Here is a 16,719-nt window from a genome sequence, read left to right on the forward strand (position 1 = left end):
TCAAAACTATTGCATGAGCAAATTACCATATGTTAGATCTTATCTGAACTTAGCTATTGTTGAACTCTCTTGGCAATTCAATTAGATATATCTAGACAAACTTTTATTTTAGGAAGATTAACTTTATGATTTAATGAATTCGAAGATCCCAAATCAACTCGCTTTTGCGCATTTCTCGGTAACCATCTAGAAGATCCAAAATTTCTCTTTACGATTTATCCCAAATCAATTGCTATACAAAGTATTATATTTCACTGGTGATTTCACCGATAGTAGCAAGAAATCCTCAAAATTTGAGAGTAACAATATAAGAGAAATCTAGTAATTCAATTCAAACAGGATAACCTAAATTAATTAGAAATTCCAATTGAGTCGCATGCTTTACGTGGAAGAGTACGCTTATCTATAGTATCCCAATTTTTTCTTTTCCAAATTCTCCTTCAAAAGGTTCATCAAATACTTACAAATTACGAAGTTATCAAGAAATAAAGAGATCAATCTACTTCAACTCAAAAGACTAAGAAACATCAAATAGAGAAAAAAACTAAGAGCTCTTCCTGATCACGACATCTCCTCTTCCAATTCATCCAATTTCGAATCTTAACCATACAATTTTTTGCTTGATTTTCTGATACTATAAAATTCATTCTTAGCCTGCACATTAAGCAAATTCATCTTAATATCCCAAAATTTGCAATCAGTTTACATCCATGATCACTTCTAGGTTCCCAAAGCCACTTAAATAACCAGTGAATACATAGTTAAAAACAGCGTAACTTGATAACATAACATGAATTCCCAGATACATTAATTATGTAACCTCGGTTGTCCTCATTCTAGGTCTAGCCTTCGTATACAACAATGATGAAAATCAGACTCAAGCAGGATGATGAAGCACAGACTCCTGGAAAGCGGGATGAGAATATTGTTTGCTAACCGCCAGAACAATAAGATTCAAATGCAGCCACGCCATGTTGAGGATGACAGCCACCACGGCTGGTCAGTTTTTGTAGTAATCTAGAATAGTATAGACTGATTGGAGAATAGTGAGCCCAACGAGAAGGACAGCTGCTACTAATGAAATGATCGCCCATGGATTTTTGAAATTGTCATGCACAGCTTTGGCACGCCACCTAGGCCATCTCGACTGGCAATAAGCATTCAAATCTTCGTACACATCCTTAAGGTAGCTATCTGCATCATAAACAACACCATTGCCTAGTTTGTTGAAGAGAGATGCAATGTCCTCGTCAGCACCAAGACATCGGTGAATGATCCCTTTTCGGTGGAGCAATTCCACATCTCTTGGGGTGTTGATGATGTCATCCACGAACAAGGTATGATAAGTGACGTCCATCGCATGTCTACAGCAACATTGCTCTAAAGCGATGAGGTTTGCGAAAATCAAGTTTGTTGCATCATCAATCTCAAGGGCCGGGATTTCCAGCACCCCGTTACAGAATGAAATGTCGAGAAAGCTTGGTGTCTTTCTCACCTTGATCTTCACTCCAGCCTCTGTAAGTTCAGTTGTGGTAGGGACAGTCGATAGGGGTGTTTCTGAAAGCGAGGAATTGGTACGCCATGGCAATACCTTGGAAAGACAATTCCCACTCGCGTTCCCCAACCTTGGAATACTCGAGATCCATTTATGGAACAAGTGGAGTAAATGATCCACATCGCCGAAGCCCTGGGAGGGCAGCTCTGGCTGCTGATTTTTCCAATACCGTGGCTGTGGGAGAGAACCAATGAACTGGGAGATGGCGGCCTTTTGAAGCGGGAGCTATTCCACCGTGACATCCTCAGCGCATCAAGAAGATGAACGATAACGAAAAAAGGAATTTGATTTTCGAGCAGCAGCAAGTCTAGAAAGATGAAATTTTGGAACCACACGTTATCCCATAACAGCCATCTGAGCTCCTCCTCTTGCAGAATCTCGTCATCCATCCCAATAAATAAATGGACGATGAAACATCCATCAAGCAGCAGCATCTCCACAAACTGATCGCTATCCAAGTCGATCACCTCCGAGTAGCAGTCCCGGGCCTGTTTCTCCAAATCCTTCATCTTTCTTAAGCCCTCGTTCTTGCTCCCGTCCGGAACTTTGGAGAGATAGTTGTGTAGGAGCCGCCACTTGAGCTGCTCCATGGCCTTCAACTCCTCCGACTTACCACGATGGTAGGGGCCGATGGAGACCAATTTTGGCTCGTAGGCACTCTGATTGCCGCATCGCATGATCGGCGGGACTCTGAAGATGGTTGTCTTTGCTGGGGATTTTCTCAGCAACGACATTCCCGCTCTATGTTTGATAGATTCCAACCATGGTGTATTGATCTCCAAGGCGACCTGTTCGTCGGCTTCTGTCGGTGGTCTTCTTTCATCCATTCTTCGTTTTTTTTATCTCCTCTCCCCACTCAAGTGCCAGGGAACTCTTTGGGCAATGCGGTAGCCGCGGAGGAGGACCCTAACATCCTTTAAGTACGTGAAGTTGCGGATAAACTTGATGCCAATCAGTCAACATAATTATAGTGTAAATATTTAATACAACAGGTGACAACTAAAAATATTAAAAAAAGACTTATATGATGATAAGATTAGTCTACGGAGTGAAGGTGATTGTGGTACAAATATTTAATACAATAAGTGACAACTAAAAATACTAAAAAATGACTAGTGTGCATAGGTGGTGGGACCGATCTACAGGTTCTGACATGATTTATCACTAGAGTGTGATTGATGGATGTATTATTTATTTTTAATTAATATTCAAGTCTCTGTCACGTGGAGCTGCTCCATTTCTCGGTAGGATCCGGATCGGATCAAAAATAAATTTAAATTAAATTTAAAAAATTATAAATTTTATATTTAAATTTAAATCTGTTCTGATTTATTTTAAATTAAGTTGAAAATTCAATCTAAAAACAATCCGACCCGATGGATCGCGAGCCGATTCAAGCATACTTTCAATCCTATTTGGAGGGAGAGCTAACTCCGATGATAGCTTAAAATTGTCTACATGACACACAACGACCGAGACTGCAAATGGTCATTAGCCCCAATCTCATGGGTCAAGTAAACCATGCATGGACTTTCATGGTTTGATTAGTCATTATCTTTGTGGAATATGTCTACCATGCCAGGCTATTAGAACGGTGGGACCGTGGGGCTTGGACTTGTCTCAGTCGCGACGACCAGAACTATTCAAGCACATGTGCTGGTGACGTGATTCAGACGGAGCATGGTTAATTTATAAAGAAATCCTTCCATTGCTATCAGTTTTTTATCGGTTTTACAACACCTTCCAAGTGCCTGGAACAATATTTTGGCTGGAGTCATAGTTCGGTTTGTTCTTTGGCTGCCACCAGCGATAAAGGGCCCCAGCAAGCTCTTAATAAATTTTTTTTGATTGAAGCTCATGGTAAAATTAAGTGACAAATTTTTTTGTGAGTTATAGGGCCTAATCATTTGAATAATAAAAAATTCTCATATTTGTGGGAAGTACGAACCCCAATGCTATAAGAATAATCAATTGAAAGATTGAAGAAGAATTGTAGAAAGAATATTTAAAATTAGATTTATTTTTTCTTAAGAGTATATATATTAAGTCTTGGTCAAGAAGCCAGGCTAATCATTCAAGGCATTAACTATCAAAAAATAAAAAAATATAAATTATAAATCACACATGAATTTGCACAAGCCTTGGCACAATTTATGACTAGATCATGGATTATGCATATTTTATTAATATATTTTTGACCAAAAAAGCTTATTTAAATAAATAACAGAAAAAACTAAATAAAAAATTCAAATATTTGATTTCTATTTCATTATAAACAAAATATTTGTGTAAATAATTAATAAAAGAAATAGAGTATTGGTCAATATTTTATTATCTAGAGTCACTAAATGAGCAAAATTGTTGTACATTATCAAAAAATATTAACCAAAGACAATCTGTGGGTTGGGTTAGCTCCTACACTATTTTAAATTAAAAATAAACTAGCTTAAAATCTCATGTGATGCATGGTATGTAATTATTTTTTTAAATAATATTTTTATAAATTAAAAATTTAACATAATATAAAAGTCATAATAGATGATATCAAATGTTCTAAATAAAAATATAAATTTAGATTGTTTAAATAACATAATAGTAAAAAGTAACATAATCATTTCTGTCATTTGTTGATAGGGAAATCATTCTTTGAATCAATATTTTCAGCATCAGTTGTTTCGAAATTCTCATCATTAAGTAGAGTACGACCATCTATTTGCATCCCACGCACATCTCTTTTCTTCATAGTCATATCAATAACAAAAATTTTATTTTTCATCTACTTCAATATGCAAAAAAGAGATTTACTTATCAATTATTAGAATAAAATATATAAATATAATCATCAATACGTAAAAGAATAAAAATATATCACTCACAATAGATTTTTCTTGTCTTTTGATTTGTTGCATGTATCATTCGAAACTATTTTAAGAACAGTATAGCTTAGTCTTCCTTCTTTGAGATTGTATTCATTAATTTTAATTTAGAAGATATAATTTTTTTCTATAATTTTTTTGATTTCTAAGGGAACAATGGAATTATCATCTTTCTGCACCACAAAAATACATGATTTGATATCATTAAGTAATTTATTGGATGAATAAAATATGAAATATATACTATATATACCTTATCCATACATAATTCTTTAGCTGATTTGCTGATTAATCGTTGAGCAACTTTATCGAAAAAGATAAATGATGCAAATTTGTTATAATCCTTCACATAAAATTATAATCGGTATCTAAATAATCCCATCGACCCCATGTAATATATATTTTTTCCATGGGGAGTCTTCCTCCTTTTCTCACATGCACATCGGGAGTTTTGTTCGATAAGGCTCTTCTTCGGGTGTTGGAAAGAAAACCAAATGAAAACTAGCTCCAATCCTTCCATTGTTTCATTCTACGTGGTAAAAAAATTTTTTCCCCAAATGTCAAACGGAAACAAACCAATGCGGAAGCTCTGTTTTGAGACCACCTTGCCATCAGGAAGCTCCTGCTTGTCTCTCTCCTTAGCCCCCTCTTGCCACCATGGACCCCCTCCCCCCCGCATCTCCCTCCTTGCTTCCCGTGCCTACCTCTCCCTCCTTGTCTCTCCCTCTGCTCCCCTATACACCCTCTTCACCCCCGTCCCCTTCATCTCCTCCTCTACTTCCTCCGCCGCCCTCAAGCCCATTTCCTCCACCTCCCTTGCTACCATCCGGCAAGCCGACACCGCCCACGACCATCAAAAGACAGGCCAGAAGTGGAAGGCCGGCCACCCCCACGATATCGTCAGTTCATCGATAGACCAACAATCAGATGCCAAAGACTTGTAACCCCAAGTTCTCCGTCGCAACCCCAAATGATTGGAATGCTGCCATCTGCAGCCTCACCACTAGCCCCGACCCCACCTCTGCCCTCCTCGTCTTCACCCATGAAATGCTCCTCCTCTCCCCCCTTGCCCTGACACCCTCACCCTCTCCTTCATCATCTGCACCACTGCCCGCCTTTCCACCCTCCACCCCACCCGCCAGCTCCACTCCCTCCTCCTTTGCCTTGGCCTCACCGTCGATGTCCGCCTCGCCACCACCCTCCTCGATGCCAATGCCAAGGCCCCAACCTCCCCTCCACCCACCAGATCTTCTCTGAGATGCCCCTCTTTGACATCGCCACCTAGAATGCCCTCATCTCAAGCCTCGCCCTCTCCAATTGACCGTCCAACACCCTCGCCATCTTCCACCACCTCTCTTCCTTTCTCAATCCCTCCGACCCCACCCCCAATGATGGCACCATCGTCACTGTCCTCTCTGCCTATGCCTAGCTCGGCCCCCTCGGCTGGGAGTCTTCCTCCTCCTTTCTTCATATGGCTTCACTCCACGTGGCGAAAGACTTTTTATCCACATGTCAAATAGAGACAAACCAATGCGGATTCTTTATTTTAATATATATATATGATTTATATAATATATAATAAATAAATATTATATAATATCCTATGGCCACTGAAGAGGTTACGAATCCAACTGACATGGTAGTGTATTATTGTCCCATTAAAATTTTGTTAATCATATTCTGATGTAGGAGGGAGGGCATTATTAGTTTTATATTGATTATGAGTTAAGAGAAACTGGCTTATATGAAGAAACAACTCTTCTCATGTGAGGCATCTTTTGAAAGATAAAATCGTAAGGCCCATAGATTAGAGTAGGCAATATCTCATGTAAAGAGCCATGAGCCTTGGTTGCAACAGTAGTGAGCTAGGTAGGAGACTACTCTTGTGACTGTGGGACACCTCCCCCCTACACACACTTCTCCTTGATTGGGTGAGGGGGCGATTGTGGTAAAAAGGAGGTGCGGCAAGGGCTTATGGGTCATCATGTGATATATTATTTGCTCTGGCCCATGAGCCTTACGGTTGTGTTCTTCAAATTTTAATCTAAAAGGTACCTCATATAGAAAGGATAGTCCTTTTCTATATAAGCCAGAATCTCTTTTTACTCGCAATTAATGCTGGGCTAATAATGCCCTCTCCTCTATACTATAACATAGTCCTAATCAAAGGAGAGTCTGTGTATGGATGAGAGGTGTCCTCTTTTTTATTTTTACCATGGCTTTCCAATAATGAGAGAATTTATATACAGATAAGAGGAGCCCCACAATCATAGGGGTGGTCCCTTTTCTGATGCACCACTGTTGCAGCTAAGGGTTTTTGACTTAGCATATGAGATATTATCTACTTTGGCTTGTGGGCCTTAGAATTTTGCCCTTTAGAAAGTGTCTCACAGAGAAGAGATTGTCTCATTCTATATAAGCTAGACTCTCTCTTGACTTACAACCGTTGTGGAGACTAAAAATGCAATCCTCCCACAACATTAGCCTCCTAGTCAAGGGGGAGTATGTGTGCATGGGCAGAAGGCAGCTCCCACAAACGGTGTCAATGTTGCGGCCAAGAACTCATGGCTCGGATGAGTCAGTCTCTTCTCCCACATGCATGAGGTATCCTCCTTATTTTTATCACAACCCTCCAATAAAGGAGAAGTCTGTATACGGACGAAAGGTGCCCTCCTTATTTTCTATAAAATGTGTACGAGCGAGATGAATCCTACAGTTGTAGATGTGGTCCTCTTCCTAACGCGTCCTATTGTGGTAAAGAGCTCATGGCTCGGTATGTGAGGTATTATCCACTGTAACCCATGAGCCTCCAGTTTTGCCCTTCAAAAAAATACCTCACGGGGGAGAGAAGGTCCCATTCTATGTAAGCAAGATTTTTTCTTGACTCACAATCAATGTAGGATTAAAGATGCCATACTCCCATGATAAATAGGATCCTGACCAATAATTGACCCTTCAATCTCAAGACAAAGTTTTGTAACCGATGCCTGTAAGACGTGGCAGCATATGCCTCTCTCATGGGACCATCCATCTCCAGGTTATCCACTCACTTAGATTAACTTTAATTATTATAATTGAGTGGTTCCCTCCATAGCTTTTGAAAGTTCTTACCTTTTGACAGTTCCTAATGTCCTTGACTCCTGTTGGGGGGAAATTCACACAGACCGAAAATGTGAAGAAGCCCAAGACCCAAAACAGTCAGGGCCAATTCTTGGAAGGGCGAAGGCATGGCCAGCTCATGCTCAGCCTCTGTCTAAATAAAACTGCCGCTCACATTGCCTAGGTGGAATCCGACATCGAGGATTCATCGATATAACTTGATAAGTCTTATTCGAAATCATCGGTGAACTCCTAATGGCTTACCTGTTGGTACCAATTCTCGAGGCTATATAGATATGAACGATGCAGAACGACCAGGCATCTCTACATAGCTGATAAGTGGTATATTTTTACATTTATTAAAGGTATTTTTGATAATTTATGGTGCTAACATCTTCTTAAAATTCCTAATTTCATGAATTTATTGAATTTTTCTAAAAAATAAGTGATTTTAAAAAAAAATATATAATTAGATATATTTATAAAAAATAGATGTTAATTTAATTAAGCAATTTAAGCACCAAAATGAAAAAAAAAAATTGAAAAAATTAATGTATATTTTTTTTAATTTTTCAGGTAAAAATCAGAACAAAAATGGAGCTAAAATATCCTAAAAAAATAAAAAATATTACCTCCGGTGCATGGTGGACCGGTCGGTCGGTCCACAGAGCCAGGGCGCGGTCCACAGGAATAGTTATGCAATCCACAGGCGCGGCTCACAGCGAGAGAAAGATCCTGGGTGCGATCCAACGGCTGAGATTTAATCCGACCCAGATCCGACGGTTCAGACTCATTGCCGACTTTGAATAGGATTCTTTTGCACGATCCGACGGCTCAGAAGCAATCCATCATGCGATCCAACGGCAGTTATCGCTTCCGACTGTGTTAAGGACTCTTTTGCACGATCCGACGGCCAGAACTTCATCAGAACCCAGATCGGACGGCTGACATTTGATCCGACCCTGATAAGGATTATAACTCTGATTTTTGAGCTGATCTGGGCGATCCAAGCTTGATCCGACGGCCAGAAAAATTTTTAGAAGATTAATACATTTTCTAAGGGTTTTAGGACTCCTTTTGTGATAAAAAAAATATGAAAAAATTACCTATAAATAGGGGGTCTGGAAATAAGTTTTAAAAGGAGAAAAAAATTAGAGAAAAAGTAAGGAAAAAATAGAAAAAAAAATTCAAAGAGCTTTAGGGATCAAATATTAGGAGATTATGGAGCTAGAGAGCTTGATGCATGGCTAAATCCCTTCAATCCAGAAATATAATGAAGCCTGTAAATGAATTTTTATTTTTTTTTGTATCTAATTTTTATGCAATAAAATTATACTTTTATTTCATATCTTTTTATTTTCTTTTGAGGTATTGATCCAGCCTACACGGCCTATACCCTCTATTGACGTACCGTGATCTCTGGATACGGTACGTGCTTTGAAGAGATAGATCATGGTATGTTAGATTGAATCTTAGATCTTGTAATTGAATTTAGATAGTTTATACTCCAATAAGATGAGTTGTGATCTACTGATACAGTTCGTATCCCTTAGAGATAAACTATACTAATACCATAATTATAAGAATTAAATATTATAATATAGAAAAAAAGAAAAAAATAAATCTCTTTACATGGTGGATTCAGAATTTCTAGATTATTTCTCTGAATTATTTTTTTCATAATTTAATTTATACTTTTAATTTTTTTACTATTCTATTTCTTGTTAATCCTTCTACAATCAATTCTCTTTTTTAATTTTCTTAAAAGAAAAAGATAATCGCCTGACATCCCCATAGAAATGATCCCTACTCACCCTATCTATATAGTTTGAGTTGGTTTTTATTCTTGACCGCCTACGACAGCGATCAAATTTTGATGTCGTTGCCGGAGATCTAGGCACGATTATATATATAAAAAAAAAATTTACATTGACACCACATAATCTACTTAAGAAATTAAATACTTAATCACAAATCTAAAAAATAAAATAAATCAATTTACTCTTAACTAACTATCAAATCTGGTCATCTTTTCTTCTTGCATTACATAAATCCATAAAATATCTTAAGGGCACAAATCCTAAACAAGATAAGATGGAGATTTCATTACCCTTCTTTGGCCCACAAACCACCATCCTACATATTGCATTGACCTAAATCTTAATTTAAAATCAATTAGACGTTGGCCCCTAAGGACTTTCGAGCTCAATAGGACAAGAGATCCTAAGAATAAGATCGAGATAGGGTTAGTCAGTTTGACTGGTGTCTAGGAAAGTGGTTCAAGGACTATATCCTAAAGGAAGGTGATTATTTAATTGGTTCCATTCGCTTACCTGGCCAACTCAATTGGTGTCTAAGGAAAGCAACGGGGAGACCCCCACCGATCTTACACTTACCTGGCTAGTTGAGTGGCTAGTCCTTTGCCTGGAGTGCTCAAAGGCAACCTTGACAGTTAGCAGTTATCTAGATCTAGAATTATCCTTAGCTAGGATTGATTGCATTATGTGATTACTAACCTACAAACTTTGACCCTAATTAAAATACTCTTCTCTAACATCTCTAGATTTAGGACTCCTTAGGACTCTCATCTCTAGAACTCTTCTTCTTCTCTTCTTTTTCTCCCATATATTAAAAAAAAAATTAAAAAAAAAAATTTCTACTGGGACAAAATGAAAATTGCCAGATACAATCTAAAATCTACAAGTCTATAAGGTTACTGAGGAAGAAATGGATTCCAATAGACAACCTAGAACTCTGTTGGACCTGTGTTATTCGATTAGCTCTGTCCAACCGTCTAGAATTAGATCCTCAACTAATAATTTTACAATTGGTTCTCAAACGATTAACATACATCCTACATCCACTGAAATTGAAAATACATACATTTATTCAAGAGAATTTGAAGATACTAGAATTGCAATTTTGACCAATAGAATTGAAGCCTTAGAATTCGAAAGATATATCCAATTTAATCAAGTACTAGCATCCATGTGCATTGGATGTGACGCACCAGATCATATTGTGGAGGAGTGTCCTTATTTAATGAACCCAACCCAAACTGAGCTCATATAGGAGAGTGCATTCAATGAAAGCTACATAAATGAACCTTATGCACCAATCTATAACCCAGGATCTAAAAGTCATCTCAATTTTATATGGTCACAAGATGCAACATTAGGAGCCCATAATTTTTATCAACCCTATCTATGGCCCAACCAAACACTGAATGATCAATCAGATCCTGAAGAAGGAGTCAACACATTAGAAAAGAGTCTAGATATCTTAGCGCAATCAACCTCAAACATTAAAAATATCCTCAATAATTTCATGCAAACTACTGACCAATTATTTAAACAATTGGACCAATCAACTATAGTGGTTAGTAAACTAGAAGAGGATAAATTATCAAGCCAACTAGAGGATGACCCTAGAGCTCAGAATGGTCTAGAACTTAAAGACCAGTTCAATCAATTGAGAACATTCAAGTCTGAGGAATTGGAGGAGATACCCGAAGTTGATAATAATGAGGTATCCATACCTAGTGACCATTACACTCAGCTAAATCCAAAATTAATTGTTGAACCCCTCATGACACTGGTTGAACCTCTACTTAAAAAGGAAGAGGTGACAATAGGAGATCCAGAAATACTTCCTCAGCACATCGAGTATATAGATCTAGATCTCTTAAAATCCCGACTAGTACTTAAGTTATACCTAGATCTAATTATAAAGAAAGAATTGTTAGTTATCAGGAGAATGAGTCATATAATGGTCACAAGTAGAAAATACCTTGAGGAAGAGCCTGAATCATGTAGAAAATTACAGACTCATGTTAAGATTCGAGCAGGAATAAAATAGACACTCTTTTAGCGTCTGGCTGAAGACGTTAAACTTAGCACTTTTTAGGAGGCAATCCAAATTTTTTTTATTTTATTTTAACTGATCTTTATTTTTTTTTAAGAATAAAGGATCGCTCTGTATGGAAGAGTCTGTCAATAATCTGATCTGACTGAAGACTTAAAACTTAGCGCTTTCTGGGAGGCAACCCAGTTTTCAATTTTTGCTTTTACTTTCTTTTGCATTATGTTCAGGTTAATCAAGGCTTGCTTTGTATGGATTTGAAGGCAATATTGGCTAAAATAGGGGAAGCACCAATTTTGAAAAAAAATTTTGGATCTGGTGACATCCCACTATGGCTTCTATCATCTGAGTGAGCTCCCCCTCTATCCTCTTCTTTCTTTTTTTTTATTCACTTCTTCTCTGAGTGCAGTTGGATCACTATGTTGCTGTTTTCATTAACACGTTAAGGATCGCTCGATCGAAAGCCGCCGACACACAAAAGAAGTGTGAAGAGGTGGATGCTACTGTGGCTGAAGCTTGGTCAAAGGTGAAGGCACTGGATAAGGTCGAGGCCTCTAAGGTGAAGGCTAAGGCCAACCTGGCCTCAAAAAAGAAAAAATAGTGGGCGGTGCAAATCAAGGTCATCGAAGTCGAGAAGAAAGCCAAGGAACAGATTGTCGAGGCTGGGCATCTAGCAGTGGAGGCCTTTCGAGCTTCACAGGAGTTCACTGAAGAGAAGGTGAAGTTCGACGAGGAAGCCTTTATCACTGGACAAGATGTTTGCCGCCAGAGGATGGCAGCTCCTTTTTTAGACATAGATCTCTCATTTCTAGATGAGGAGGAAGCCGACAATGATCTACCTCCAGAACCCATGGTAGTTGAAGAGCAACCAAGTCCAGATCCAGGGTCGAGGAGATGGCAGTATTAGTCACGACTGAAGCTTTGCCATCACCAATGCCACCAGTGCCAGCCGAAGGGTCCAAGCAACTAGCTGATGCTGCTCCAAGTTCTTCTATCAACCCTCAGGCTAAGGTTGTGAACACTTGAATTCTATATTATTTTTTTCTTTTTCCTATCAGTGTAAAAATAAACTTTTTATTAATGAAAAGAACTTTCTTTTACCTCCCAAAGCCTCTTTTGTGACTTCTAATTCTTATGATGTATTCATTTTCGCACAGCCTCATCAGTGTGAGAAATGTGGCTATGCATTTGTTTGCCATCATGCCAAACCTTTACCAATGGTTATGACTCTATCGATCAAGGCTCGAATTGAAGTCCTCGAAAAAGATGTTAGTAGAGCTAAAAGGAAGGCTGCTGAAGTGGAATGAAACATTTTGAAAATGAAGAAAGGTTGTGATGATGCTTTAGTAGAAGTAAAACATTTGAGGGAGTGCCTTAGGTAGACTAAAAAAGTGATATGACACCTAAGGGAGAAGGAGCTTTTAAGGTTGGCGCCCAAGGTGGTTAGGATGAGAACAACTTCTCAAACAGATAATGTTGGGATTTCAAACTTGAATTCAAATCGAGTTTGAATTCAAATATGAAACCAATCTGATCCCTATCCAAGAGAGGAGAAGGGAGTGGACAATATTGTTGGATTTGTACCCTAGCAGCCAATTGTTGGCTGGCAAATTATGTAATTCTAGGGCCTAAATTTGTACTTATAATCTTTTTATTATTAATAAAGGATTTTTTCATTCCAATCATGTTTATGTGTCCATGATTTATCCTAAAAATTAACAAAGATGATTTTATATATTCTTAAAGAGTTAAAAATTTGAGATATATATTAATTAGTGGTTAATTTCTAAATGCTCTCGATCAAAGAATCTCACGGAAGATAGTGATCAATCTATTTGAGATTGATGCACGGTTCACCTCTTTTATGGGTGTTGGTGCAAAAATCCACCGGCGTCGGAGAAGCTGGAATCGAGGGAGTCGCGGTCGCCGTCGGAACCTGCAAAGAAAGTCTAAACCGGAGTTGGGGGTGCTCCGGCAAGACCCTCCGACGCTCAAGTCAGTTCTTTGCCTCAACAAGAATGGAGTGCTCGAATGAAAATTTTTAGCAGAGTTTTGAGATAGAGATTAGAGCTTAGAGAATAACATATCTGGGGTCCCCTTTTTATAGGCAGAGGACATAACAGATCGATAGCGACATTTGTAACCGCCTGGTAGTGGGTCGTTTAGGGCCATGAGGAGTTTGTTGCGGAGAGTAGTGGCGTCAGGGGCTGTTCAGAGCCACGTGGAGCTTGTCACAGGGAGTGGAGTGGTGTCCGTTATCGTGACTTGCCAGAGCATGATGGAGCCATGTGGGATCCGTTACAGAAAGTGGAGCAGAGTCGTGGCCATTACTGTGGCCTGCCAGGGAGTCCAGGCCTGTCGGCCAAAGCTTGGTTGGGGTGTCTGGTGGAGAGAGGTGATTCTCTGTCTAAGAGGAGCTCGGATGTTGCTGGTGAGCCTTCTACCGTTGGGTGCCTTGGGCGCTAGTGCTACAGGCGAAGGTCATCTGCTGTAGAAGCTCGGTTAGGGGCTTTCTATGGACGAAGTTCGGTTTCATGCAAAATCCGATAGAAGGTCGACCGGTAGTGGATGTCGGATGGCGCTGGAGAGTTTCACCCGCTGGAGGGGTCCGACTGCTGGAGTCTGTGTGTCGTAGGAGTTCATCCAGATTCTGTCCGCTACAGAAGTTCGGTCGGAGTCCGATTCCTGAAGAAGTCCGGACGGGGATCATTTATGGAGGAAGCTCGATCGAAGCCTGCCGCTTGTTGTGGTAGCTCGGAATAGACCGCTTGTAGTAGAAGTTCGAAGTAGACCGCTTGTAGTAGAAGTTTGGAGTCCGACCCTTGTCGGAATTCGGATGGAGCCTACCTGCAATAGGAGCTCAGGGCTGAAGTCCAGCTTCCATAGGGGCTCGGACAAGGTCTACCAGCAGTAGGAGTTCGGGGAAGGAGTCCGGCTCCCGTAGGAGCTCGGATGAAGTCCGGAAGGCGGTCGTAGAAACTTGGACGGAGTCCGTCCATCGTGGAGATCTGCTGTTGGAAAAGTTCGGCCACTTACGAACTGACAAAGTTCTGGAAGAAATTCGGATTGGAGAATGATTGACCCTTGTAGGAGGTTGGCCGATAGTAGAATCCGAGAGCATTTGGAGCAGCCTGATAGACGACTGAAGAAGCTCATCGTTGGAGAAGTCCGGGAGATGCGACAGGGGTTCGTCCGTCGGGGGAACCTGGTCGACACTTGCGGAAGGAGCTGTGGGAGTTTATCCGTCAGCAGAACTTGAGAATGTTGCAGAAGCTCAACCGTCGGAGAGGTTCGAAAATATGTCGCCCAAGGTCGGACGTCGGCAGAGTCCCGGAAGGGTCACTCCCGACCCGAACTTCGACTGGGGGGGTATTTTATACCCAACACCAGTTCCCCTACTTTCGAGTTCGAGCTTCGAATGAAGGAAGTATAGAGAAGTTTTTACAGCCGAAGTGGCCCCCTTGAATTCTGCGCATGATCGCCCTTAGAAATCCTGACATTTAATGTGCGCATGCTGGAGTCTTTTTCTAATTGGGGCGATTCGAAGAGTCCTTTCGGAATTTCCGCTGGAGCGCAGTCTCAAGTGCCACACCATAATGGTTCCGCCAGTAGTCAACCATATGCCACGGTGAGTGGGACACGTGGTGGGCATTGGTCGGCCTAGGGATATCCGCCGCCATGACTGTGCCAGGCCCCGTCGCTTATTTAAACCCCCTCCTTCCCTCCAGGGACTTCATTTCGCCTGAGAGTCCAGACGGTGTCTTTCTTCTACCTGAGAGATCTGCTGCCTATCGGCACCCTTTTCGACCCTAAGCATTCTTTGCGTCAATCCTCGCCATCTCCGCCGGCTCCCCGCCTTCGTCGGGCCAATCTAGGTTGGTCCCAAAACCTCTCTTGTCATCGCTGTTGTTCCTTCCTCTTCTTGCTTTGTTTGTTCAGCTTCCGAGGGTTTATTCGCAATCTCTCCCGATCTTTCGGGATTTCCTTCTTTCTTTTTCCTTGCTGCAGGCACAGACGTAGGAGTTGCCCGGGCGGCCTTCGCCGTCGACGTCCCTTACGACGTCGAGCCTTCAGTCCTCCGAGCCCCTTCGAGGAGTTCTCCCACTGGGGCTTCTGCCCCGGAGGTCGGTCTCGAGGGGATGCTACGGATCGAGAGGAGTAGGAGAGGGGAAATAGTGGCCCGCAAATTCAGTGGCTGTCGAGCTGCCACTGAAGACTCCCACAGCTTCGAAGGGGACTCGAGGGAGGATTCCTTCAACAACAGGGATAATGGAACTAGATGGTGAGTACGTCCTGTCCGAGAATTTCGAAGTAGTTGAACGGGGTGACACCGGTCAAGGGGGTAGAGTTGCCGTCATAAGCTATGATGGGTTTCTTGATGTCGTCGAGGTCGGGGACCAGAGGTGGTTGGTGCTGACGACGGAACAGTAGAACTTATTGCGGGGGTGGTGGAAGTAGCGTATTCTGACCTCGTCGAAGTACCCAAGATGGTAGTTGTCAGAGAGAACACGGTGGTGGTGCATGCCTCCGGCATTACCGTGGCCTCCGGGGTACTTCTGGTTCTTCTTGATGCAGGTCGTCATTGCCGCTGTCGTCGCCGCCGTCGCCCCTTGAGTTCTATCCCCTCCTTTTCCTCCTAGGGTTAGGATCTCGGCAATGGGGCAGAACGAGGTGGGGAGCGAGAGTCGATGGGTTCGTCACACATACTGGGAAATACTGAGAAAGATGGAACTGGAAGGAGAAGTCGATAGCTTGAAGCAGTCTCTAATGTATTCTTTTCAGGTCTTGTAGTATTGTTCTTCTTTCCTTGGCCTTCAGGGCTTTGTAACGTATACTTTGTTAATCGAGAATGAAAAGGAGATTTTTTGTTACCTTGCCCGCGCGTTGTGTTGAATATCGTCCGTCAGACTTCTTTCATTTTTTATCTCGTTCGATGTCGATGTTGTCCGAAGGTTCCTTGTTCATTTTTGTATTGGGTCGTCGTTACTGAATTTCTTGTGTCTTTCGATTTGTTCGACGTCGACATCGTTTGAAGGTTCCTAGCCATTGTCGCATTGATTTACCTTTTCGTTCATGACCGTAGATCTCTCTTTCTCTTTCTCCTTCTTCATGGAGACGAGGTCCTTTGTGTCTTTGGTGTAGTTTGGCTTCTATTTTTCACTGGTGTAGTCTGCCACTTTTCCTTTACATCTCCCTCCTCTTTTTAAGCAAGGGTTCTCCCTAGCTTTTTACGGGGTCTGGGAGCGTAGAAGGGCCATCGAGAAGGTTCTCTTTTTTCTTATCAGATCTCGAATGGCGGACCTTAGTTGGTGTCAGGACGAGGTCTTC

The 16,719-nt window shown here is 41.0% G+C and overlaps 1 pseudogene; it reads right to left on the minus strand.

Annotated features, from left to right (window-relative positions):
- Nucleotides 1-693: 693 nt before the first annotated feature.
- LOC105037652 (UPF0481 protein At3g47200-like) lies at nt 694-2,437 on the minus strand (annotated as a pseudogene).
- Between the last annotated feature and the right edge of the window lie 14,282 nt (nt 2,438-16,719).

Source organism: Elaeis guineensis, chromosome 3 (genome assembly GCF_000442705.2).
Source record: "Elaeis guineensis isolate ETL-2024a chromosome 3, EG11, whole genome shotgun sequence".
Classification (NCBI taxonomy): domain Eukaryota; kingdom Viridiplantae; phylum Streptophyta; class Magnoliopsida; order Arecales; family Arecaceae; genus Elaeis; species Elaeis guineensis.